This window comes from Pteronotus mesoamericanus, unplaced genomic scaffold (genome assembly GCF_021234165.1).
Source record: "Pteronotus mesoamericanus isolate MK-2021 breed Mesoamerican mustached bat unplaced genomic scaffold, CSHL_Meso_final scaffold_651, whole genome shotgun sequence".
Lineage (NCBI taxonomy): Eukaryota > Metazoa > Chordata > Mammalia > Chiroptera > Mormoopidae > Pteronotus > Pteronotus mesoamericanus.
The window spans coordinates 10,628,714-10,654,603 of record NW_026555325.1 but is presented as its reverse complement, the minus strand read 5'-3'; the positions used below and the strand labels follow the sequence as shown (position 1 = coordinate 10,654,603).

Here is a 25,890-nt window from a genome sequence, read left to right as displayed (position 1 = left end):
GCCGTCATCAAAGCTAACATTCCTATACTAAGAAGAATCAATAACAAGATTGTGCAAGGAAATGGGTAACAAACATCACGGCTCTACCATTTACTGAGATTCAGGTACTTCACTTGCTTGGTCTCAAGTTACTCAGCTAAAAGTTCGTAACTGCATTGACCTTTAACCCTTCCATAAGGTTTTGGACTCCTACAAGTTTACTCTATATAGTTAGAGAGTTGCTTCCAAAGATACAGAGAATTTTGTGTCATGGTCTCTTTAAAATATCAAGTGAAATGTCAATTTCAAGAAATTATTGTAATGTACCAGGAATTTTAAAACAACAAAGTTAACAAATAAGCCAAATATAACAACAACAAAGAAGCCAAATCAGGAGACCTTTAGGACTCCACGGAGAGTCAAGTTGTCTCAGTTTCTGTGTCCTCACTCGCCTCCTATCCTGTTCTCTAAACACTTGGATAATGTTGAATTACTCAAGCTGATACATGTATGAACTGTGTGACTTTACTACTTAAGTGTCCATATCTATAAAACAAATTTAAAAAATAGTATCTTCATAGATTTGCTTAAAGATTCAATCAGATAATACATGCGAAACTCTTACTATGAATATTAACTATTCTTCTTTTCTATAAGCATACCCATCACCCATTCTTATGAATTATAGACAAACCACAGGGTGGGCCAAAGTAGGCTTACAGTTGTTCATATGGAAAGTAACACAATAATTAATAATAATAATACAAGAATGAACTGTGTTTCATGTACTCACAACTGTAAATCTATTTTTGCCACACACTGTATAATTCATAATAAAGTAAATATTTTCCACATCTATAGTAGTCCAAAAAATATGTTAAAAATTAAGGATAATTTTTTTCAATTAGATTAGTAAAGGATATTTTTAAGTAATTTCCAGAACTTGTAAAATTGTTATGAAATTGGGATTTCAGAACTTTACTAATGAAGCAAGTATAAATTTAAAAATATAATAGAGATCTATAAAATTAACCATGTAAATTTTAACACATTTTAACCTAATATTTCCACTTCTGTAAATATGTTCAATAGGAAAAAACAGTAAAGATGGAAGAACTAAGGACACCTCTTCATTACAATATTCTCTGAAATGATAAATAAACAACCTCATATTCACCAATAGCATAACAAAAATAAAATGATATATTTACTTATGTTGTAATATAAAAATTATTTTAAAACATAGCTAGAGTCACAGAATATTGAGTTATGACTTTAACTGTGGAAATAGCAATATGAAAAATACTGAGAGTTAAATAATAAAAAATATATACTAGCTTTACTATCCAAATAAGATTATGAATGATTTCTCTCTATTTTCCAAAATCATTTTTGTGATGTTATATAGTATTTGTGTAATAAAATTAGTTTTGGATTCTTTGAGAGGTAAAATAATCTGAAAATTTAGCAATATAATAATTATTTATATTCAGCAATTATGTTCTTAAGCACTTATGATAGTCCAACGTCTTAGTTTTCCAATGGTGAAAAGAGGGATATATGTTTTGATGAATTTGAATTGACTGCAGGAAGTGACTTTTTAGCTGACCTACCAGCCAGAATTTGCAAATGCTTTCACATCATTTCCTCCTCCTCAAAATTCAGGTAGGAAACACATGAGAATAAGACCATCCTATTCAGATTGTCTTAAATCAAAGATTATTAATAAAATTAATCTAAAATAGGTCCTAACAAAAATGAAACAACAAACAAAAAATTAAAACTTTTACCAACATAATCATAATCACAGTCTATTCTAGCAATCTGCATTAGTGAGGTCAGTTGTTGGGGAAGATAAAATCACAATTCAGTTTCAAGCCAATGGACTTGAAATTACTCATGGTTCACTAATGCTTCAGTAGGCTGTGGAAGACCTGGAGTAAAACAAAATTAGTGCTTAAGAGCTGATTTAAGATAGAAAGAAAGATAACAGAGAGAGGATGGATAAGTATGGTTCCCCCGGAGTTTCTATTTTTACCATTAATATACATTTCCCCCATCTACTTTTCTTTTGCTTCCGGTACATGACATTTGAGAGCAAGCTTTTCAAGCAGCTTCCCTATAATCTGGGCAATGAAGTGAGAGACAATTCAGAGACACACACGTGTGTGTACATCTATATTTTGCTTATATACACAGGCATAAAGGAGTAAAATAATACATATAAAATAATTGTTTTCAATAATTAAATCAATTACTTTGCATTGTTTTAAAGATGGCCCCATAGTACCTCAAATAATTCATTGTAAATGGGTTCTAACATAGATGGATATATACTCTTATGCTAACAAATAGGGGTTTTGGGGGTCTTGTAAACATAGACAGTGTTGGATTCCTTTTATTTTTTTCTTTTGTCCAGTTGGCTAGAATAAAGAAACACACTTTTTTTCCTGGTACATATAAAAGAAATGTTAGTGATTTTGGCAGAGAGAAAAGCTGGAAGTAAAGATATTCTCAATTTTCTGTAGCATTTTGCCATCAGAAGGTGCTATTATGAGCACATATAGACAAGGATACCAAGACTCAGGGAGGTTCTGTCTCATGCCCCATTAAAGACCATTGAAAATTGCACTTGAACACAGGTCTGCAATGGAGTCAGAATTCATTTCACTGTGCTTTACTATTCCTAGAAGAGAACTTGGAGATCTTGGTTCAAACAAAATTCACACATCACTATTTCCAACGTTAAGATCAGGCTGTGCAAGTAAAAGAGAGAGTCTGTGAATCTGCTTCAATCTACCCCTTGGCATACCTCATTTGGGGAATAACACACATTTTGGAGTTGAGATTGACCTACTCATTTCACAGATGAAAAAACTGAGGGCCAGGAAATTTAATCACTTGTTTGAGTTTGCACGAAATTTAATTTTTATGTGAGACCATAAAAATTAAAAGCACTTTTGAAAAAATGAAAAGCACTTTTTGAGCCATAATACTGTTAAAGTCTGGCAGAATCATAGAGGCAAAAAAAAAAAAAATCTTGAATGGGCATCAGTTATACCATTTCTAATCAGACCATGTTTAATCTGCCTTATACCAAGATTCTCTTTCATTTTTGAAACTCAGAATCATCTCTTTCTGCTGAATTCAAGAAATAAGACACATTACTATCACTGTTGTCTTTTATGTAACTGACAAAGCCCTTGTGGTATTGCTGAAACATCTTTTCCTGTGTTAGATCTTTGTAAAACTACCTGCCCTATATATGGTATTAGAAAACAGCTGATCATTATTTTATCATGAGAGTCCTCTGTCTACTTGGAAACTTTAATTATTAAATCACTCCTGAAAATTTTTCCAGAATTTAAAATCTATATAAAGTATATTTGTTGATTAATCATAATTATATAGCTTTCAGATGAATTTCTGACTTTCAGACTTAACTTTTTGGCTGTAGAACCTCATTCTTCATGCCTTTAATGAAAGACCTGACCATGGCTAAGTACCACGGATGATAATTGCTTTGTGAGTACATATGCTGTTTCTGTACCACAATGGCACATACAACACCAACAAAAATTTTGTTTTAATCTTGCTACTTGGACAGTTTTATTAGCTATGGCTCATGTAGTTTCACTAATTTCTATTAATTATGACACAGGTATCTGACCAGTCTGTTTTTTATTCTTCATAGAACTGAAGCCTGTTTGCTCTTATGGAAACAATTTCTTTTTTTCCCCCGAAGTCCTTTTAGAATTATTCTAAATCTTGTTTTACATGAAATATACCAAGTATGAAGCATGATATGAAAACTGGGTCTCAGCAGAACAAGAATGTGTGTCTGAACTAATCTTCAAGGAAGTGGACTTATAATTTCATTCCTGCCATTCACTCCATATATAATCATGGACAAATCATGCAACTTTTATAAGTTTCAGAATTTATGGCTTTAAAATGAATGGTTTCAGCAAGATATTTTGTATATTTTCTAGAAACTTCCACCTTCTATAAATGTAACACTGAAAAATTTTATCTCACAAGCTATAAGTCATAATCAGATTAGGAGCCTGATGGGGTGCCTGTTCGATTATATTCTCTCCACATATAGACATTTATATACTAATTTTCTTTTTCTTGAACCATGAATGTGGACCTTTTCCATGAACGTGTGCACACAGATGGAATACATGCATTTTATGAGAGAGGCTAGAGAGACTAAGTAAGTAATTAGAGTCACACAATATTTCATACGTACATATATAAATATACACACACAGAATCTGTGTACATTGACTGCATGCACATACATCCTTCTCTCATTAACTCTCCTAAAATTCATATTCCCTTGAGCCAGAATCAGAACATGACAGCCATTTAAGTGTACACAGAAGTCAACAATGAGGAAAAATAAATAAATAAGAATCTCTAATCAAACTCTACTTCAGTGTTATCACATAAAACAAGGCTGGCAGGTCTGTGGGAATTTTTGTTAATTTTACAACAAAGTGGATAAAAAAAAGCAATGGCCATTTAATTCTAGGATAGTTTTGCTCATATCACATTGAAAAGTAAAATTTTACAGTGAAAATTTCTTTCTAAAATGTAAGTTAGAGCATTGTGTTAATTGAATTATATTAGGATTATTTTAGCTTAAGTGCATGCATTTTAAGATAGCATTATATGAAACAAATAAAGCCCAAAGGTAGAACTTACATGAGGACACATTTTTGCTAGTTAATTTTTTGCACAGGCTAAAAGAGATAGAGATTGAGAAACTAAGCATGGGAAGCTTATAAAAGTTACAGGAAGAAATAAAGAGTGGAAAATTTCAATTTCTTCACCTTGTTAATTTTTAGACAGGCTTTAAAAATCTATCCAGAAATGTTGAGAAATAGGGCCAATATAATTGTTTGGTTTGGAGAAAGAAAAAAACTTTTTGGAGTTCCAGGAGCAAGCCATATGTTAGTTACATATTTGTGATATTTTAGTGTTGACTAAAGTAATTATTGAAATTCAATGCCCTATTTGCCATAATTAATCTTTTAATCAATCTTTTGTTAGTGTCTTTTAGGGTAGATATCTTAAATAGTAATCTAAAGTAGGCATATTTAATCATTGTCATTGCAATAGTTAACTTTATGTGTCAACTTGTCTAGGCCATGGTACCCAGGTATTTGGTCAAATACCCATTCTTCAGATGAGATTAACTTTTAACTTAATAGACTTTGTGTGAAGCAGATCACCCTCTATGATGTGGGTGAGCCTTATCCAATCAGTTGAAGGTTTTTAGAAAAATAAGGCTGAGGTTCCCTAAAGAATTCTTCTTCCTGGAATCCTTTGACTCAAGCAACAACATTAACTCTTTCCTGGGTCTCCAGCATGACCACCTGCCCAGCAGATTTTAGAGATGCCATCCTCCACAATCATGTGATCCAATTCCTTAAAATCTCTCTCTCTCTTTCTCTCTCCCCCTCTCTTTCTCCCTCTTCATCTCTTTCAGTTCTATTTGTGTAGAGAATCCTGACTAATATATTTGCATACCAATACCTAGCAAACCTCTTGCACTACACTCTTAAGAATGACACTAAACCTCCGCCAAGTCAGGAAGTTCTGTTAAGAGTGGGTCCTTCATCAGAGGAAATCTGTCTGTGACTCCCTAAGGATGGAATTTGGGAAATGCCAGAAGCATAGTTAATTATCATTCTTTGAAGGAGCCTACTGTGGAGTACAATCTCAAAAGCTGTTAGGATGCAGTTATTTAGGGGTTTTTGTAACAGTTTTACACCTTGCATTGTATCTAAAGAAAAATAAGTAATTATTAAGGAATGTGGAGGGTAGCATACTTTAAGCCATTGAGCAATTACTCAGTCATTCTATTTCCTGCTCTGATTGTTGGGTGGTCTTCACAGGAAGGTTCCAAAGAGAATGACATGCAGTAAGCTAAAATGAAGTCCAAATGTTTCAAGGGACAAGAAAATAAAGAGTATATTATCTTTATACTATATACACACTATGAGAAAATGCCCAAAGACTAAAAAAAGATGCCAATAGAAAGTGATATACTCTGTCACACCATGTCTAAAATGTAAAACTGTCAGCATTTTTTTAGTTCTTCTATCAGTTACAGAAATAATTGTAAATATTATTTTTATATGAATCTTAGTTGATCAATGTTATACATTATCTACATGGAAAATTAGGAAGTAGAGTGGAATATGTTACTTCTCACTTTCATTACTCCCTAACTTCAAGTTTGGTTAGTTATGTTACTGTTTTTAATTTGTTTAGTAAATATAACTTTAAGTCATAAATCAAACCTCTATTTTTTCCATACTCTCATTTATCTACTTATATTATTCACTGCATTCTCACTTTTCAGTATATATATATTATATATTTATATATAATATATAATATATTGCACTGCCAAGTTTTATTCCTTATATGTTGTTTTCTTACTCTTTAATGTCCATAGACACTGAAGAAAGCATACACATCATTTATAATATTATTGCTCTGTTATTCAGTGAAGATTCATGCAGTATATAATACATGAAATGTTTAAGAATGTGCATGCTATATTTCAGTTTGACTCACAATTTGTTAATCTTGGACAACTTTGCTTTGCCGTTTACTTTAATTGCTTTCTCTTTGTAAATTTTAAGATAAAAAACTTGCCTACTTCGTTATACAAACTAGAATGTTCAGATTCTTAATCATATCTTTTTTTTTTTTTAGGTTCCCTCTTCATGAAAACATTTAACCAAGAACTCCCTGGCTTCCTGTTCTCATTACGTTTCAGACCTGTGGTCAAACCGTAAGTCTAGAATTTCTTTTATATTTCCGGGTAAGAAGTGGAACTTACTAAAGTTAAATATGGATCCTATGATACTGACATCCACAGATTCCTTATTTAATTTATTGGAGGACATGAAATAAGTTTTTGTGCTACAGTATCAAAAAAAGTTGTTGAATATTTGAAACTCATTATTTTGCTTTCGTAGTTGATTGAAGAAGCGGTGGATGCTCTCAGTTGCATTTTCAATGACTCTGCAACTATTCTTTAATGGCACACTCAAAACCTCCAGTTCTTTAACCTTTTACTTTGTCCAAATTCATCAGCCCCTCTTTTTATACCCACTTTGGATCCCATGATCCTTCATTTTAAGAACATTCTTGCCAATAATCAGCTTCAACCTACTGTCTTTTTATCACACTTGGTGAGAATTCAAACCTGGATGATCCTTAATCATCTATTCTCTGCACTGATCGCTCACTAGCTAAGTAGAGATGGAGAAATGTATATCATAGAGCATATTAATTTCACCATAAACATCTTACCACTAACCTCAAATGATTTTTCAATTTGCATGTTTACTTGGACATGCTCTTGCAGCTGGATCCTTCTCATCAATAATTAAACATGTTCAAGTGTCTCCCATCTTAAAAGATAAAATCACTGTCTCTCTTGAGCATATATTTCTTACTTTCCATTTGTCACATTCTCACCTTTGCTACAGCCTTCTTTTGTGTGTGTTTCAGTTTTTGCAACACTAAGCTACAATAATATGCTATCTGCTTTAAAATTTCATCAAAATTGTTCGTTTGTTTAGGCTCTTCAATTTCATTCTTGATATTATGGATTTGGTAGATTTGTACATTATTTTGAACAGAGTGTATGAGGGACAAAAAGAATGCCTGTTTTCAGATGATTATCTTGTATTTGAATACTGCATAAGCTTACATCAATATAGACTTAAAGGAGATAGGGAGATAATTTAGGCAAGACATTTGTTCTTTCAATGCGAAACTGGTATCACAATAAACATGTGACAGCATGATGTGATCAAAGTATTTTTAATAGGGTTGTTTTCAACTGGAACTAAGTACAAGTAAAGAAGAATGAAAATGGAGATTACTATTAAGAAAATGCAATTCATTTTATTTTTTTCCAAAAAATAAAATGTATTAAAAATGATAACTTTGTTTTAATTTTAATATATTAAAGAAATTAATTTCTACTCTATCTTTCTTCACTAATACCCTTGTTTTTTTTCAAACATTAAGCTAGCCACATAGAGAGTTCCAGTTCAACTGAGGCAAATTAAACAAGTAATATCTCTTTCCAGTAATTAGTTTTTCATTAATTTCTCATAATTCTTTTGTTCAAAAATGCTCTGAAAAGTCTTTAAATTTGAAAAGTATGATAAAATTTTAATTGAAAAATTATATATTCTTTAAATAGGTGTCATTGTGTATTCCTAACCCTTGGACAATACAATAATAACAAGACTTACAAAACAATTCATACACAAAGTAAAAATAGTGCTGTAGGCAGAAACTTTTGCTAAATAACACATAGCTCAGTGTGGTATGTCTTTTTGGGAATAAATTTTCATAGCTTCTCTCATGACATATTTATCATATAGAACATGGTAAATCAGCACCCTATTGAACCTACTCATAATTTTATTTTAACAGTTAAATTATTTGTAAATCATTGACCATATTCAAGGTTTGTGAATAAATGATCAACTTGTCATGTGTCCCTATAGGAATTTAAAATTTTAAAAATAGTAATATATGATTCTAATATTATGAGAATAACTAAAATATTAAAATACATAGAAGCATTAAATATTATTTATGCTATTGTATTATAATTTTTTCCAAAAAACACTTGTGTGAAAATTTTGGCATACTAATTATTTGATGGTCATAATTTTAAAAATTACCCCTTGAAAACTTTTATATTTTTACATTAAATACTATTTCAAAAATTGAATCTTATAAAAACCTTGACTATATTGGCACTTTTATCAAATTATAATTTTATTTTTCTTGATTTAATTTTTAATGTTATATAAGAATATCATTTTTAGTATGTCATAATATGTAATAAGTTTTCTGGTGTACTGTTACTTGTTTATTCAATCAACATATATACTGGATCTATTCTTACTGAATTGATATCATTACTTAATACCCTGGGACCTTCTCAGTGCTATCCTTGGTGACTAATGAGACACTACAAAATATGGGAGAATGTCTGGTACATTATGGATGGGGTCGAAGTCTTACCAAATCCAACACTATGGTTAATGGTTCCATTGAGAGACCATTTATTGTTTTTTTTAATTTTTAAATCATGTTTATTCTATTACAGTTGTCTCAATTTTTCCCCCTTTGCCCTCCCCCACCCATTCCAACCCACTCCACTCCTCCACAGTCTATTCCCATCTGTTGTCCATGTCCATGGGTCATTCATACATGTTCTGTGTTTAGTCCGTTCTCTTTTCCACCATTTCCTCCTTCCCCATCCTCTCTGGTCACTTTCAGTCTGCTCCATGTTTTCATGTCTGTGGTTTATTTTGTTTGTTAGTTTCTTTTGTTGACTAGATTCCACTTATAGGTGAGATCATATGGTATTTGTCTTTTACCAACTGGCTTATTTCACTTAACATAATGCTCTCCATTTCCACCCATGTTGTCTTGAAGGATAGTAGCTCTTTCTTTCTGCTGTGTAGTATTCCACTGTGTAAATGTACCATAGTTTTTTGATCCACTTATTTATTTATGACCATTTAGGTTGCTTTCAGCACTTGGTGATTGTAAATCGTGCTGCTATGAACATTGGGGTGCATAGGTTCTTTGAATTGGTGATTTGGGATTCTTAGGATATAATCCCAGCAGTGGAATTGCCAGGTCAAAAGGCAGTTGCATTTTTAGCTTTTTGAGGAAATTCCAAACTGTTTTCTACAGTGGCTGCAGCAGTCTGCATTCCCGCCAACAGTGTACTAGGGTTCCCTTTTCTCCACAGCCTCGCTAGCACTCATTGTTTGTTGATTTGTTTATGATGGCCTTTGTGACCAGCATACACCTGTTCTTGAACCTAAACACCTGGTATAAAGTAATTAATGAACATTTGAGAAAGGAGTACAAAAGTGACCAAATGTCTGCTAGCATTTTGTAAAGTGTCTTTTTTTTCCTAAGGAGATACTACAATATAACCAACCCTAAAGTATACCAACAATTAAAAACCACAGCCAAGATCTTCTACTAAGATCTAAGTAAATAAAAGATAGTTAATAGTGGGCACAGGTTTACATGGCACTGATAATTAACTTCCATGATTATATTTGACTTCTCTATGTAAAATATACCTATTGTGTAAGAATTCGAAGGATTTTATGCCCTTGTAAGTACATCACATAAAACTAACAAGTCAGTGATTTCACCTGGTTAGAGAACAGTGGCACACAAATGCGCATTTTTGTAGTGTTTAATAAAGGTCAATAAGTGACTCCCTTTGGAAGAAGAGTATTGATTGAAAAATGCCTTAGCACTCTAAATTATCATTAAAAAGCAGGGAAACTAAACGCTTATTTTCTAAGATATTCAAATGGATAATAGGTATTTGAAAAGAGGGTCAACATCACAATTATTAATGAAATGAAAATCAGAATTACAATGAGCTATCATCTCATACCTGTTAGAATGGCTGTCATCAAGAATAAAATATAGAACAAGTGTTGGGGAATATGGTAGAGAAAAGAAGTGCCGTGTGCACAATTGGTGGGAATGAAAATTATTTCAGCCAGTGTGGAAAATAAAAATATAAGTTCCTAAAAAAATTAAATAGGACTATCATATGATTGAGTAATTCCATTTTGGGGTATATATCCAAAAAAGATAAAAACAGGATATTGAGATATCTGCACTCCCATATTCCTTGCAGCATTATTTATATTAGGCAAGATACAGAAACAACCTATGTGTCTGTCAATGGATGAATGAATAAAGATGTGTGTGTGTGTGTGTATACAGCCATGTAATATGAAAAAATAGATTCATTTATTAAAGAAGATACAAGAAACATTGTTCATAGGACAATGACATCTCAGTCTCCTTCAAAGTAGGCACCGTTGAACCTCATACAGTTCTTCCAATTGCCATAAGCTGTCCTGTTGTATTTTCCTGAATCTCATTGAGAAATCTCTTTCCTTTCAAAGGTGATTTTAGTTTTGGGAAAAGCCAGGAGTTGCGGGGTGTCAAGTCTGGGCTGTAAGGGAGCCGAATCACCTCGGTAATTTCATATTTCACCAAAAACTCTACACAAGATGTAATGCATGAGTCAGTGCCTTGTCTTGATGAAGCTTCCAGTTACCAGTTGCCCATAGGTATGGCCTTCTAAATCATCTAAATAGTTTCTGCAGGGGGGTGCTCAAGCTTAACACAAATTTGATGCAAATTTGTTGTTTTAGTCAGTAATTTTGCATGTGGCTGTCAAAATGACGAAAGATAGTGCATATGCTCACTCAGTAGTGCGTAACCCCCACTGCCTAGTACAGTGAAGTCATCATTGCTCACACATGCACATTCCAGTCCACTCTCCTTGACTGCCAGGTTACATCTATGTTGCACAAACCCTTCTTATTATATTAACAATGTTGGGACTTTTCCTGGAGATATATATATCTATCTCTATATATAGAGATAGATATATATAGAGATAGATATATATCTATATATATCTCTCTCTCTATATATATATACTTTCTGCCATTTGCAATAACATGGATGGAAATTAAGGGCACTATGTCAAGTGAGACTAAGACAGATGAATACAGCATGTATGATCTCACTTATATGTGGAATCTAAAACACTGAACTCATTAAAACAGAAAGTAGAACAGTGGTTAGCAGTGGTTGGTTAGGGGTGGTGGATTGGAGAGATGTGGTTTTACGGTACAGAGTTACAATTAGTAGATAAATAAGTCCAGGAGGTCTAATGAAGAGCATAGTGGTTATGATTAAAAATGCTGTATTATAAATGTAAGAGTTGCTAATAGAGTGGATCTTAGTTGTTCTCATTGCAAAAAAAGAAATGAAAATTGTATCAAGTAATAGAGGTGGTAGCTGATGCAACAAAGATAATCGTATTACTATATATACAAGCATTAAATTAACATCTTGTAATTTTTAACATCTTGTAAAAGAATTTTGTAATTAAAATTCTTTTAATTTTTATTAATTGATTTATTTAGTTTTTCAACATAGGTCTATGTATTGCTATTAAATTTATATTATATGTTGACTTTTATTCTATCTTAAAATGCATTAGAATAGCACCATATTTCTCAACTTTCTGTTTATTGTTTCTCTCTTTAGAAGACTTTAGACACTTTATCTAATCCTACCATGAAATTTTAGTGTGTGTACTGTGTATTATGTACTATACGTACATCTGTGCTTTACACAAAAAAGAGATTTTTTCAACCCCTAAATAATTAAATATTGCTCTTTCAGGGCATTATCACCCCCTTTGAGGATTCCTGAAGTAACTCTAAAACTGTCAGTGAAATTTAGTTTTTTAAAGCATCAATACCATGGATATTTACTTTTTTAAATAATTAAAATTATATCATTAAGTTTTTTAAAAATTAAGTTATTGGGTTAAAAATATCATGTATAAGATCTTCACAAACAAGTTTCTTTAACATCTGGTTCTATTCTGAGTGATATCCAAAAGGGCCAAAATATCTAAATTTGAAAGTTAACACTATTATTTTGATATTAAAAAATCCCAAATAAGGTTTTGTTCCAATTTGGTTACGAAAATTAATACTGGATAGTTCTGCTCTAAGATATGCACAAGCCTTATCATTGTCTTTTCTGTCTTCTTCCTCCAGTAAAAACAGTTTGACTTTATACCCAGAGCAAATATAAATAAATAAATAAATAAATAAATAAATGGTGAGTTTGAGGGCATTTTAAAACAAAGGATAATTACCATCAGTGCTGATTGAAATTAATGTGCCAAATGATATAAAAGGGAGGATGGTAATGACTTTTTATTGAAAAGATCATGTCTCTGCAGTTCCAGAAGCCTAAGACAGGCAGGCTGTGTTTGTATCATTAACTGGGAACTCCTTTAGTTATTGAGTGGGGTCAGAAGCAATCTCTTACTGTGACTTATGCAACATGATGATCACTGGAGAGGCACTAATATAACACTCAATGAGGAAACCTGTTATTTGAAAAGTTAAGTGGCCCGCCTCCTTCATAATGCAGAGACCCACTTCCAATACAACCTTAAAACTATTGTTGTATTCAAGTATTCATCCAAAATGTAATTGGCTTTTAAATATCAAGGGAAAGATAAGATCCAAAATTACATTTTAGTTTATACATGCATGGGCCATTCATAAAAATCAAAATTAATTCATAATAAAACACTATCAATACTTTTTAATTTTATTAAAATATTTGGCTGAGAGAAGATGTTTTAAAAGGGTTTAAATGCATAATAAACTGAGTCATTATTAATACTAAATTAAAATCTTAATGTTTAATAACTAAAAGCAGTCTTTCTAACTCAGTACATAGTGATAGAATGTAGTGGGGGAAAATAAAATGCATATTGCCCAATTCTCCCATGATAAACTAAATTTCCCATCCTTTGTTCTTTTTCCTGTTGAGTCAATTTTCACATATTAATTGAGCAGCTACATGGGACCAGCAAAATAAGTCATGTTTTCATTCCTCCTTTGCTCATACTTGTTTTGCTGCAGAAGGAATGGAGAGCTCTCCCCTTCCACTCTTTGAGACAGATATGAGAGGTGCAAGTGGAAGGAATGTGCATGGACAAATCAGAATTGAGACCTATGAAAACAAGATGGAAAAATGAAGGGATTTATCATTTTCACACATTTTCACCTGTCTGATTTGAGTTTTTTGCCCTCCTTTCACATCTGAATAGGGACGTCTGGGAGAAGAGTTTAAAATAAGTTCTACTAGTAGAAAAATTTTATGATAGGAGTACTTCATTTATGACAGCAATTAGTCAATAGAGAGCATGATTTAAACTGATATAACTTAAATTGAAACATATATTTTCATTAAAATGACTGTTATGGTACAGATTAAGTACATAATCCTTTGATATATTAATTGTCCATTATACTTAGAAATGGTTTTTAAATCGTTCAAATTTACTTTACAACATTAGCAAGTTAATAAATGGAGACCATGCTGGAAAAAGAGAAACTTTGCCTCACTAATTTTCAGGGATGTTCAGATTATTGAGAGCTACAATTGGAGAAGGTTCTAATAGTGCAAAAAGGAAAAGAAAAAAAAACCCATAACTTTGGATAAGAACATCTACATTTAATATTAGGCTTTGTTATATTAAATAATTATAGACTATTTTATAGGTTCCTAAACATACATACCTAAGGCTCAGTTTCCTCACCAGCAATAGCAAAACAGACAAAAATAGTAACATTATATCTCTGGATTTTTATAGGAAAATGTTATAGAAATATAAAGCACTAGAATGTAATGTACAGCCAAAGTCGCAAAAATATGTTTTGTAAAATACAGTCTGGAATAGTCTGGTACTTGCAGGGTCTTATAATTAAGTTTGCCAGTATGTTATTTAGTAAAGATTTTAACTCCTGGTTGGTGTTCTATATATGTTTACTCATTTACCCATCCACACATCCAGCACACAAATGCTTAGAGCATGCATGTGATCACAGGTGAAAGTTGCTACATTACTCAGGATAATATTGGCTGCGTTTCAGTGAGAACAACCACAATATCCCACTGGTGTTTCAATGAGAACAACCACATTATCCCTCTGGAGTAACAAAATGAAAACTTATTTCTGACTTACATCATAGTCTGGTATCTTTCCTTGGCTATTTTTAAAGCTATGGCTTTGAGTTTGAGACCTGAGTTTAAGTCCTATCTCTGAGGTATGACAGAGAAATTACTTAAACTTTGAAATTACCAATTCTATGATTCATAATTTGAGGACAAAAATAGGAGTTACTTAGAGAAAAAATTAAATGAGATAATGTGTATCAGCACTTTGCACTAAAATGACATGACATGAGATCAATTAATGTGAGTCCCTATTTTTCTGGGAACAGTCAGGGTGAAGATAATAAACCCATTGAGATATCTCAAGCTTCTCTTTCACTTCTTATCTTTACTGGAACAAAACATCAGGTTTACAGTTCACCCACCCCCTACATCCTCCACCCACTTTGCCCTCATACTCACCAGACTGCAGCTTCTAGTATCTGGTTGTCAGTATGAAAAGCTTCCTGCTTAACATGCTGTATTTAGACATGTTCTTAGTAATTCTCTCTCCATGCCTGTTATTTCTGGAGGAGGCCAAGCTGATGCTGGGATGTCTTGGTTTGACTGCCTTTTCTTCCTTCAGAATAACTTTCCTGATTTTTTTCATTCTTCATCCAACTGGGGAAATAACTGAGGAATCTAAGGTTTAAGTGTTTGAGGCTTTGTTTTCTGATCATTCTACATCTTAAGGTCCTCCAAACATTTTAGTAATTTTGCCTTAGGTTCCTGCCACTGTTTCTGACTGAGAAAATGAACAAAGCCAGGCTTTACGTTTTCTGTTTCCATATAGGGAACCATGTTGGGACACCTATCAAGCTTTAATCTCCCACTCAAACCTCCCAGCCTTTCATTTCCAGTCAGCAAAATGGACCTCACCAGGGGTGTAGGGGAACATCCATCTTTTTTTGACTCCTTTTACTCAAAGATCAAAAGTCAGAACAGAAAACTAAAACAAACACAAAATAACAATTTTACAAAGAAACAAAGAAAAAAATCTGGGGAGGAACTGCCAGGGGTGTCCAACCCCTATGCATGTGGCCCAACACGAAACTGTAAATTTACTTAAAACCTTTTTTTTTTTTGCTCATTAGTTTTTGTTGGTGTTTGTGTATTTAATGTGTGGCCCAAAACAATTCTTCTTCCAGTGTGGCCCAGAGATGCCAAAAGGTTGGACACCCCTGACTGACAAGACTTTCAGTCTACAAAGGTTGGACTTTGTAGAAATCCAGGAAGGGTTAAATAGATACTACAGATTATGAAACCTGCAGACTGTTCTGTTAAGTGTTCTAAAAGCTGTATTTTATTCATGTTTTATGTTGAGAAAGAAGGAAACTTTTTAAACCTCACAGATGGTATAGCTCTGTGAGGAGAGCTGTCGTGTCTTCTTCCGTGTGTACCCCTAATACCTTGCTCAGTGTTTGACACATAATAAGTGCTTGATACACATATTTGTTGAACATACATTTGGCAAACATTTATCCTTGCTTGTTGTGGCAAGCTAATTCAGCCAAAGATTAACCACATACATGAAAATCTTTACAAAAGGTTTGTAAAGTTTGATTTCCAAAAATATGATATAGCAGGAAAAATTCACTGAGGGACATCTAATTTTTAGTGTCTTAATCTTCAAACATGGAGGATGGAAAATAATTATAAATTGTAAATAAACCCCTAAAGGCAAGTAGACTAGATCACAAATGAATATAAATAAAGTTTAAAATTAATGTTATCACTACAAGGTGGCATATTTTTTCACAGCATTTTAAGTGACTTTAAAGTTGAAGAATTAAACCATCAAAAAAATTGTTCTGAGACTTTTTCCAAAGTTATATTCCAATTTTCACCTTGCTAATAGGGGATAATAGTGAGAAAACCCTGTCCTAAGACTGGAGAGTAACATAAAATATATAATTTTGCCCAGTGGTACATTCCAGCCAGAGATCGTTCAATAAAAGAAATGAATATATACGAAAAATGTTCAGAGATAATTATGCTAGTTTTTCAGCCTAAATACCTTGGAATTTGCAAAGACAGCTCATAGACAAAAGGGATACCACTAAAATTCAGTGCAATAGATTTCTCCATTCACAGTGACAGGAACATCTCTCTCAATATTACTTAGCTAATGAACGAATAGATCTACTGTGAAGTTCCTAGGAGGCTCATTTTCTTGAGTACAGTAGTAAAAGTTAGCTGATAAATGACCTAAACTGCTTAATGTTTCTCCTTATAACTTCTGAGCAGCAAGGCGTATCCAGGCAAGTACTGAAGGAGCTATCCTCGGGAGGCCCTGGTGTCCTTGCAGGTTGTCAGAGGCAATGAGCCAGGTTTATTTCAAATGGCTCCTTAAATGAACATTTATTTTGTGCCAGTAACACGTTTTTGATTAACAGCCCCCTTTGACTAATTTGCTTCCCAAAACAGCCCAATAAAGGACTCGTTTAAAACATAATTAAAAGCATGTTATTGCTGGTAGTTAATACTGATTAAAACAGGCATTAAGACAATTATCGTTGGAGGAAAGTAAGCACCACGTAGTCAGCATAGAATCCATCCTTACTGTTTTTATACATCACATACAGAAATGGCTACCTGACAAGTCAGAGCAAGGACTCATTCTTTGTAGAATTGTGTCAAAATATGTTTCTATTTTGTTTGTTTATTTTAATAAATGAACAGGTCTTTGTGTAGGTGGGGCATTGATTTTTTTTCCTTATGGAAACATTTAGTATTAAGCTCATTTTTAATCAATTTGAATTGAATTTAGCTGCACAGTGGTAAACCTTGACTATTCTTTAACTCCTTATATGTTAAGTAGGATATAAGCCCTTGTTGTTTCTACACACTCTCAGCACAAAAAAAAACCCTCTCAGTCACATTTTGGATTGAATGCAATGAATGTTTTCATTACTTTATTTGGCAATTTTGATCAGTTTATTTTCATACTGCTTCTAGTTCAAATCATTTTCTGTTGCGGTGTGAAAGAAAAATAAGCCCTTAAATGATTTCTGATTCTTTTTTAAAAAAATACCCTTTGAAATGATGGAAATTAATATTATATGAAATAAGCACATTAGTAATAATTTCTGTGTTTTGCATTAAATTATGAATTTTCAAATATGGTGTAACATAAAAGAGCATGTGTTTTACATGAGTGGTTGTTTCATTGATCATGAAAATAAGGAAACAGCCACCATTCCACATGAAAGATTGTTTTCTAAAAATATCTTTCTTATGATCAATTTTATATTTAAGTATCACCTCTTATTTTTTTAACTATTTAAGAAGGCATGTGGTGAAAATAAAATTCAGTTTGGGCATACCTAACTAGAGTGAAACTGCCTAGAGGATAGGTATGTGATAGGTCATGTTAAAAATTTAGCATAAAATATTGCAGAGATAAAACTATGCCAACAGATTTGCTCATTTGTTTTAGGTTCTTGTTTTCCTGCAGTAGCCCCTAGAAAATCTCGCATATATAAGGGACTCACCAGGCACTTTGGTCAAGTGCATTTATCAAGGATGATTTGTCTTTGCCTTCATAGATCCAAAAAGGGTCAGGAGTCACTGTAGTCACCAGAGGCCAGCTTCCACATCTTGTAAGGCTTGTAGGGACACAAATTTGAAAACTAGCAACAACAACAACAACAACAACAACAAACAACCTTATTAGGCAGTATGTGGCCTAAAATTGTGGAGGCAAAAATGTAACAAGAAAAAGGGAAAGCCTTTTTATATTTGATGTAAATATATTATTATTTTTTACATTCCATGTTGGCTTTTTACACATCTCATTTCTGGATGATTCCAAGAGCTTTGTAAAATGTCTCCCCTTCCTACTTTGGTTAATCCTTCACACTGCCATCAAAATCATCGTTCTAAAATGCAACTATGATCACAACCTGTACCTAGTTAAAAATCTCTCCATAATTCATGTTGATTCTTTTGGACAGGATATAGTTCTTCAATTATCTTACCTCAACCTATATGTTCAGTCAAATTTTGACTGATCTACTGTCTTGTGAACATCATAAAACAACCTCAAAGAACTGAACTGCTTCTTTCTTCTCCAAATGCACACTTCAAAATACATCTACACTTTTATGTATGTGTCTTTTTGGTCATATTTACTCTGCTTGAAATGTTTTTTTTTCCCTACATTCTACACAGACATCTGGTCAGACATCTACTAATCTTCAGGTTGCTAAATTAACAATTGAACATAAAGAACATCCATATGCATTTGCATTCAAGTAAATACCAAATCATATTTTGGCATAAGTATATCCAATGTTATGGCACCCCATTTCCAAAATAGTTTTATTATCTTTATCATGGTCATTGTGACTGGCTATTTGAATTGCATTTCATGAAAATATTGTTTTCATTTTAAGGTAATCAATTTTTTAAGTTGAAAAATTGAGAAATACAATTTCTCCCAGTGGCATGGAAACCAAAGCAGCCTTCTCCAGATAAGAGGGTCATGATATAGAGATTAACTAAACAGTAATGTGTTATCTTGCCTCCAAATTTAGCTGCTAAAAGAGTCAGTGGATCCTGGAAGAACATATTTAAAATAGAATCCTCTATTTATAGAAATACATTTGCCTATTTTGACAACTCACTCAAATTGATACAATAGCCTTCCAAAATGGCAACTTTTTTAAAGTATGTTTTATTGACTATGCTTACAGTTGTCCCAATTTTTTCTTTACCCTCCTCTGCCCTGCACCCCCCTCCTACACACCCCCCAACTTAGTTCATGCCCATGGATTGTACATATAAGGGCCTTGGCTTCTCCAGTTCCTACACTATTCTTAAACTCCCCCTGTCTCTTTTGTGCCTACCAATTATGCTTCTTATTCCCTGTACCCTTTTCTCCCATTCTCCCCCGCCCCACTGATAACCCTCCCTATGATCTCCATTTCTAGGATTCTGTCCCTGTTCTAGTTGCTTAGTTTTTGTTTTTGTTTTTTAGGTTTGATTGTTTATAGTTGTGAGTTTGTTGTTATTTTTCTATTCAGAGTTTTTGATTTATTTCTTTTTCCTAGATAAAGCTCTTTAACTTTTCATATAACAAGGTCTTGGTGATGATGAACTCCTTTAACTTGACCTTATCTGGGAAGCACTTTATCTGCCCTTCCATTCTAAATGATAGCTTTGCTGGATAGAGTAATCTTGGATATAAGTCCTTGCTTTTCATGACTTTGAATACTTCTTGCCAGCCCATTCTTGCCTGCATGGTTTCTTTTGAGAAATCAGCTGACAGTCTTATGGGAACTCCTTTGTAGGTAACTCTCGCCTTTCCTTTGCTGTTTTTAAGATTCTCTCCTTATCTTTAATCTTGGATAATGCAATTAGTTTTAGTTTGTTTCATCTTGGATCCAACTTCTTTAGGACTCTCTGAGCTTCCTAGACTTCCTGGAAGTCTTTTCCTTTGCTAGGTTATGGAAGTTCTTCATCATTGTTCAAATAAGTTTCAATTTCTTGCCCTTCCTTTTCTCCGTCTGGTACCCCTATGATTCAAATGTTGGAACGTTTAAAGTTGTACCAGAAAATCGTTGACTTGAGTCCCGATTTCCTTCCTTTCACTGTTGGTTCCCTGTATATTTTTCTTTATTTCACTTTGCATAGCCTTCATTTCTTCCTTCATTTTGCAACTGAACCCAATCATTTCTGTGAGCATCCTGACTTTCTGTGTTTTGAACCCTGCATCTGATAGGTTGTCTGTGTCCTTATCACTTAGTCCTTTTTTCTGGAATTTTTAATCTGTTCTTTCATTCAGGTCATATTTTTTTGTCTCAGTGCACCTGTTATGTTGTAACAGGCAGCACCTTAGGTATTCTCCAGGACAAAGCAACACTCTTTGCTGTATGTGGGGGAGGGATCAGAGAGGGAACAATGCTGGGCTCTTGCCCCAGTTTCTGCCAAATGGAAACTTTTAATTCAACATTGAAGAAGGCTGGTGGGCTGGGTATAGAGTGAGGATAAAAAGTAATGGCAAAGGGGAAAGAATAGGATTTATCTTCTTTGTTTTACCTCAAGATGTTTTGCCCATAACAGCAACTTTCATATACATATGGAGAAAATGATACCCATATCACAAAGAGATAAGAAAAACATTTGAGAATGAAAAATAATAAATTTAATGTCTCATTATTTTTTGACTCAGAAAACTGTTGCTTTGATTATACAAAAATCTATTGGTCTGATAAATACAATGAAACAATTAGTATTTTTCCATTTGTAAAATGCAACTATCATGCATTTATTTTGAAGTAGAACATTTACTAGAATATTTAAATGTATTTTATTATGATAATTAATGAAGCAATATTGACTATTACATAAGATATTCTGTATGTGGAAAATTATACTTGCAATTAAAACAGATATTATAGTACTTTAAGATGTATTATTGATAATATTATAGTTTTCTATTGAAAACATAAACTCATATAGACTCTTATCCCACATATATCCCATAGACAACTTTTTGATAATTCATAAATTGTATTTCTTTTTAGTAATTTTGTAGACAGTATTAGCTTTGATGCTTTATATAAAAAAAAACAAACACACAAATCCGGGTAATAAAAAAAACTTGTGAAAATAAAACACAGCTTTACAAGCTAATAGATAACAATAAAACTTGAAGTTTCTTCTAAAACAGCAAGTATTGGGAAGACATCTATGCAAATTTTACTTTACAGATATGCCTCCTTAAGAAAATCAACACAAATCTTTATACTCAACACATATTTTAATTCCTGAGATCTTAGAGAGGAAGATAATTTCTGTGATTATTCTGAAATAATATTCTTTTTAGGTACTCCAAACAATAGATGCAAACCTAAGTTCTTTCCCATCTCAAAGGACTTCTTCCCAGATCCATAATGGCCAAGTTAGCAATCACTCACTGCCCTTTGAAAACAAACAGATGATGTTTAGTTAGAAGTAACAGACTTTTGTCAGTAGTAAGAAATCTAAGGGCCTGTGCGTGGTTTGAAGGAAGCAAAAACTTTCTGAACTAAAATGAGCTAAAATTATGTGGTTGTCAAATGAGAATCTGTTCCAAAATAAAGATTTATTGAACCAATCTTTTCTCTGCCAGTGCATTGTTAGTGGGACATAGAAATTTTATGTTTTGGAGAAACAGCCAGAAGAAAACTGGCTGAAATGGCAGATGGTGTATCTCATTCATAAATTCACACTTTCTGGCTTTTTTCTTGATATCCTGTTATTAATACTGTTAGGACATATCCTCTTACGTATTACTACCCAATTAATTGGAATGTAAAGAGTTCATTCTCCACTATGTGATTCAATTTTTACCTTCTTCCTAAGAGAGTAAGTTCTTGGAAGAACGTATTCATTTTAACTGTAAAGAAAAAAACTAGGGCATCAAGTTTATTTCATTCTCATTTTAACTTGTGGGAAATACTGGAATGGATCCTCTAAGGCAGTCAAGGTTTGTATGCAAGAGAGTCAATCCAAAATTAAGGGGAAAAAATGACTTAATGGGTGCAGGGCTATGGAGCCATGAAAAATAATTGTTCACAGACTCACGACAATATCGATCACAGGATCCCCAGCAATGACTGGAAGAAACTGCAGGGTAACTGGTCAGGAATGATTCAGACTGATGCAGCCTCAAAGGATTGCTTCTTTGTTCCTGATTTTACCATTTAATTTTTTGTCCTAAAAGGGTATATATACGCGCATATATATATATATATATATATATATATATATATCCATCTTTTTGATAGATATATTTATCAATCTATATGATATATATATACATATATATATATAGCAATCTTTAGAAACCAATGCATGTGCAACTAGAAACCAAATAGCTGCAGAATAAATTGGCAACTGGCATATTCCTTGAAATATGTTGCCAGTTTTGGAGTTGGGATAAACTAAACCCAAAATTTAGTTACTGAAAGCCAAAAGTATCTGAAAGAAGTAAGAATCTAGGTAAGAATTCGTTTTGATAATATAATGAAAGCCTCTCTTATTGTATAATTTGTTTTCTAAACCGTCATCTTTAGATACTGGTTTCTTACAATTTTTCTCAGAATTTCAAAGTACGATTAAGAAAGTGAAAACAAAGTGTCTGCTCAAATCATTCCATATAAAAGCAAACAAACAACAAAAAAATGATTTGCATGCTCTAATTTCATCTACTCAATGTTAGTTTAGTCATTATAAGGATAGTTGTCTTACTTCTGAAATGCCTGCCTTCTCTTGCCCAAATTGTGTATACATGCAAAAAAAAAAGTGGATTTTCCATGAAACACTTGGTAAACATAAATCTTTGATGACAATGCATATGAACTATATGTTCCAGAATTGTACAGTATTCCAACTAGGCACATGTTGAGATGTTTAAAACTATTTAGTTTTGTATACCTTTGTTATTACATAAAGAACTTGCACATCTTTCCTTGCTATCTTAATAGTGAGGAAATACACATACTTAGAAATACATTCTGAAAATAATATCCTCTGTGAAAGTGATGGTTGATCAGGAAATTCACCACATAACCCACTGGTTACAGAGCATTTTGAACCAGGTTTTGTTCCAATTTCACTGGAAAGCATCATACTCATTTGGTAATCAAAGCATCCTGTGAAATCAGACAGTGTTATTTCAATAGTTACTGATACAGTGCAACTCATTTTAAGATAATAACCTAATAATATATTTAGTAATTTTTCATATGTGTGCCATATTCTCAGATTCCTATGGAGAAGCAATTTCTGTCAATTCTTAATATAGACATTAATGCCAAGTAACATATAAGAAACAGACTCACAATATTTTCCTGGCAATGTAACGCCACAAAACTAAGAACACTATGTTCTTGGACTTCTAGAATAATTCCACAGCAAGATCAGCTGTTGCTAGGAATGTATGAAACCTAGAGCAACCTACACACATTTTGTTATATTGAAATATCCAGAAAAGGATATCATGCATTTCACATATGTAGAAGCATCGATTGTTTTATGTGTTAATCACGGCCATTTGTGTGCATTTTTTTTTTTTATTTTTATTACCTAGGCTTGGAGCAATCTTTGCAAAACAGACCCATAACAAACACGTAAAAATAGAATAAAAAGCACATTCTCCATAAAGTGCTTGCACAGCACAGAAATGGAAAATGTTGGCACCCCGTCAGTTTTGTGTGGTATAAAAAATTCTTATATTTAAATTCTCTGTGTTTTACCAGTCCTTTTATGTAAACCCTTAAGTGGAGTTGACTGTTTATGCTGGTTGATTTGACCATGTGATGCCTTTCAGGTTGGGGAGCTCTCACTTCCCTGTTTTCTATCAGGCCTCCTCGATTACCGGCATGTGGGGCCAATTTGTTTCTTCGGCAGAGGAAGGACGAGGGGTGTGGGTTTAATTTGAAGCCTTGACGTAAGGTTTAATTTGCTAAAAAAAGGAAGCTATGCCATTGTAAATCTTGGAGGAGACACTAAGGTTGTGAGAGCTGTCAGCCCAATCTGTTTCAAACAGTGTTTGAGGTGTTTTTAGAGAAACTGTATTTATTTCCAGACCCCACTCCCTAATTGAGTTGATGCTTAGTTGCAAATATAACTCTAGTTTTTTTATTCTGATCACTTTTTTTTTGAGAGAGAGGATGGATTCTAGAAAGTTTTTATATGGAATGTGGATTTACAGTAGATGGGCAGATTAGTGTGTTATGAGGATGCAGTTAATGAAAGGGCAGTGATCATTTTGTGTTTTACAATCACAGTGAAAATAGAGAAGAAGGAAATGCAATTAACAGCTGCAGGATGACCTCGGTAGAGAAATACAGGAGATTCCTAGCTGGACGATTATTTAACATGGGGTGATATTTATGTGGAAAGTTAGGAAATGTTTTCTTTTCATAGATTTTAAAAATTAAGGATGCTTATGTTGCCTTACAGATCTTCCTTGGGTAACTTCTTGATAAAGAATGGAGACGCAGGCTAATTCTCACACTTGGGGTTTCACTGCATTCCCCATCCCAGGAATATATGTAAATGTGAGGGGGGTTTCAGCTCTGATGATGACTGAAGGGGACAGTGCATCATGCAGTGGATTGTAACCATGGGTAGAACGTATCCTTCAGTGCATGGGCCGTTTCGTATCATTTCTGCTGTTTCCAAAACTCTGCAGTTAGAAACAACTATGCACAAATATCTCTTTTACTTACTTATAGCAATGACACATGTCTTCATGTGCATGTGAGGCTCATATTGTATGTGTGTATGTTTATTATTAGAGAAGCAGCACTCTGTTTTTTTTAAAGTATTTAAAAGTGTCCTGAGGACCCTGCTAATATTAAATATCATATTGTCTAGGTTGGCATTTCAACCTAGCCATTTAGTATTTTCTGTGACTATAAATAAGGTACATAAACTCTCTGTGCTCCAGTTTTTTCATCGGTAAATTTGGAATACTAACAGTATTTTCTTCTACATTGTTGTGAGCATTAAATGAGTTCAGGCATATCAGGTGCATAGAACAGTGCAGCAAAACAAAACAAAACAATATGCAATAACGAATTCATCTGTGTTTATAGCTTAAATGTTGCCAATTATTATTAACTCTGTTTCTCCTGTGATCTTAGATCAAACTTTCCACAATTGAACAAACTTTATTCCTTCCATGATCTCCCTGTCCTCTCTCTACAAAACTGTGGACATACAGAAATAAAGTATATTTGCCAAGGAGTACTCAGAATTTGAAAACAGGAGAGTTCTAAATTCCTTAAAAAATTTAAGTAGCCATGAGTACTCAGTTTGACTTCCAAGCCCACCTATTACTTGATAATTACATAGTGAGAAAAATTGGGGGGAATATAGTTTTATATAGAATTTAAAATCTGAAATCCTGGTGAAGAAAAATTTCAGAAACAAATAGGAGTATTTTTATGTTTAAAAGGTACTCAATGTTTTTACTTTGTCAAAGATTTGTTGCAATAATTCAAATAAATGGGTGTAATCTAACATTATTTTAGCAAATATTGTGAATATGTGTTTTTTGAAATGAAATTGAACTTTATTATTTTGTATACTCACAGTAGCCTTGTAGTTTATTTCAGAAATGTTATCAGACAGCATCCTTTTGTGTTTTAAATGAGCCCTGGTGTGGTACTAAGTATTTTTAAGCCTATTAAAAGTGTCCTGAGGACCCTGCTAATTTTCTGAGAAATGTTTTGTTTAATTACAATCAATCATCAAGGATTTTTA

General features: G+C 33.1%; 1 protein-coding gene across 1 annotated transcript in view; it reads right to left on the bottom strand.

Annotated features, from left to right (window-relative positions):
* The window catches only part of LOC129061778 (thioredoxin-dependent peroxide reductase, mitochondrial-like), a 58,427-nt gene that overhangs the window by 27,130 nt on the left and 5,407 nt on the right, over positions 1–25,890 (bottom strand).